A 3,176-nucleotide genomic window follows, 5' to 3' on the forward strand; every position below is an offset into this window, starting at 1 on the left:
GCAGTTTAGTCCATCCAAAATTGTTAATTCATACAAATTATGAATGGCCAAGACCAAAATAGATACTAAAATACAACACAGGTGTGCATAAACAATATTACGCACAGGGCCTGGCATGACCAGCCGATTGATAAGACCGGGCCCATCTTACCACCCGTCTAGGCGAAGTAAGGGTCGAAGTAGTGTGTTGGGCAAAGGAACACAGTTCCAGGAACCAGTGCCCTCAACTACCAGACTCCCGTCCTCCGCCGACACAGGGACGCAACCCACGGCAAACAGGTTGCCCATTTTAGTCGCCTCATACGACCAGCAATGGGAGGCTGTGGAAATATTCTGCCCCGGTTCCACACGGGGGAAGAGCGATTAGCGTTACCCAGCACTCACCACGAGGAGGTTGCTCTTCACGAGTGCCCTATAATTTGAGGGATCAGTATGATCCCGTCCTGGTTTTGGTATGGGAACAACTATGGCATCACGCCACGAAGACGGAAAGTTGCCAGATGTCCATATTTCATCAAATAATAATAGAAGGGTTACTAAGCATGATTCTGGTAAGTGTTTTAAGAGTTGATAATGTATGTTATCAGCTCCTGTGGCAGTATCATGAGCTTGCCCAAGGGCAGTATGAAGCTCATGAAGAGAAAAGATTTCATTATAATCTTCCCCATTATCTGATTTAAAATTAATAGTTTTCTTCTCTTGCTGTTTTTTATATTTTTGAAATTGAGGTACATAGTTAGAAGAGGAAGAATGTTTAGCCAAGGTTTCACCAAGTTTATTCGCAATATCGGAAGTATTTGTCAATAATTCATTCCCAATTTTCAGATGGCGAATGTTAGATTTAGAACCCTTACCTTTGATTCGTTGGATCATGTTCCATACTTTTGACATTGGCGTACGTGAGTTTATTTTTGAAACGCAACTCTGCCAAGACTGGCGTTTATTTTGTTTAAACGTTCGCCGAGCTTTAGCATTTAAAATTTTAAATTGATTCAAATTATGAACCATAGGATGGCGACGGAAAAAATTCTCTGCCTTTTTCCGAGCCTTCCGAGCTTGTTTGCAGGTGGAATTAAACCATGGTTTACGTATGTGTGGAATTGTAGAGGACTTAGGGATACATGTATCAGCTATTTTGTTTAGTTCATCAGAGAACAGTTGTACAGGATCAGGGACATCGGTAAACAGGTCAGGTTTTAACTTGTTGGACGAAAGTATTTCAAACAAAGTCCAGTTGGCTTTGGTGAAGTTCCATCTTGACGATGGAGGAACATCAGATGGAAGAACAGGTTTGAGAATTGTTGGAAAATGGTCACTTCCACACAGGTCGTCATGGACTGACCATTCAAACTCATTCAATAGATCAGAATCCACAATTGACAAATCCAGGGAAGAGTATGTACCTGTACCAGGATGTAAATAAGTGTCAGAATTATCATTAAAAAGACATAAATTGTTGTTGGAAATAAAATCTTCCAGGACTTTACCTTTATTGTTAGAATGTGAACTCCCCCATAGAGGGTTGTGTCCATTCAAATCACCCATAATGATGCAAGGCTTAGGTAGCTGGTCATAGAGGGCCTGGAGATCAACAAGCTTAAGAGATGAATTCGGAGGGACATAGATAGAGCACAAAGTAAACACAATGTGCAAGGTCACACGGACAGCAATAGCTTGTAGTGGAGTAATCAGTGAAACAGGGCTGTGGATCACTCCCTGCTTCACTAAGATTGAAGACCCACCAGTGGCTTTTGGCCCTGGAGGAGAAAATAAATGATATGAAGCATATTGTCTGATGTCAAGTTGATCTGTATCCTTAAAATAGGTCTCCTGTAAACAAAATGCTGACGGTTGAAAATCCTGTATCAATAACTGTAAGTCATTAAAATTATTCTTTAGTCCTCTACAATTCCACTGAAGAAGAGTTTTTGAGCTGTTCATGGTGGCTCAATGGGAGATCGTGAGCCGGACAGGGGTCCACTCCCCTGGACTGGGAGTGAAGGACTGACCTCCATCTGCAAAGGTTCAAACTGATTATGAACCTCCACAGGTAGAGTAGAAGGCACCTCCAAATGCTGGAGGGCCCTGGCCTTTTTTTTCAATTGCTTCCTTTTTTTTTCAGACATGTGGGCTTCGCCCTGTACTGATTCACTGACAATTTCCGGATCAGACGACTGATCTACTGAAGGCTCTGGTGAAATAACGTCTGTCTGTGAGGCTGACGTGGAGATATTGGGCAGAGGAGGAACAAACTGGGTATGGTCATCCAGGATGCGCTGTTCATCTACCCAAGATATCGAAGTTTGACATGATGTCGATGACATGGTAGGTCTGGCAACAAGTGCTGGGGAGGAAACTGCAGCTGAGTACGTAACAGTTGAAATATTTGGAGCAGGAACCAACTTTTTTGCTTCAAAGTAAGATATGTTGTTTGTGTGTTTTATTTTCTGAATTTTAGTTTCACGTTCATATCTAGGACAGGACTTGGATGAGGCCAAGTGTTCTCCGTTGCAGTTAGCACACTTGATGGTATTGGTGCACTCAGAGCCCTCGTGAGCTCCACCACAACGGGAACACGCCGTGTTGTTACGGCAAAACTTGGCCCCATGACCAAACTGTTGACATTTGAAGCATCGGAGTGGATTTGGTACGTATACCTCCACTCCGATGTTGAAGTATCCAGCTTTTAAACTCTTTGGAATAGAAGAAAGAGCAAATGTAAAAAGGTACGTATTCAGTTTCATAATAGTACCATCATCTTTCTTTTTGGTGAATCGCTTCACAGCAGTAACACCTTGAGTTTGCAGCTCAGCTGCAATTTCCTCCTCACTCATGTCATGAAGGCAGCGAGCCCTGTCTCTGACAATGCCTCTGCAGGAGTTCAGTGTCTTGTGCACTGAGACAACAACTGGTGTATTCACAAACTGTTTTAATTTCAAGAGATTGTCAGATTGTTGTCTCCGTGCACATTCAACTAACAGTGAACCGCTTCGGAGACGTGTTACGTTTTTTACCTCTCCACAGACACCTTTAATGCCCAAGGAGATAGCAAATGGGTTTAGTTTCAAAGGAGTGTCATCAGAAGATGAAATCACAACGAACCGTGGCCACGAGTCAACAATTTCAGACGAGCCTTCATCGGATGATAAAGACTCAACATGTCTACGCTTATTCTT

Source organism: Haliotis rufescens, unplaced genomic scaffold (genome assembly GCF_023055435.1).
Source record: "Haliotis rufescens isolate VD_foot unplaced genomic scaffold, xgHalRufe1.0.p SCAF_5, whole genome shotgun sequence".
NCBI lineage: Eukaryota > Metazoa > Mollusca > Gastropoda > Lepetellida > Haliotidae > Haliotis > Haliotis rufescens.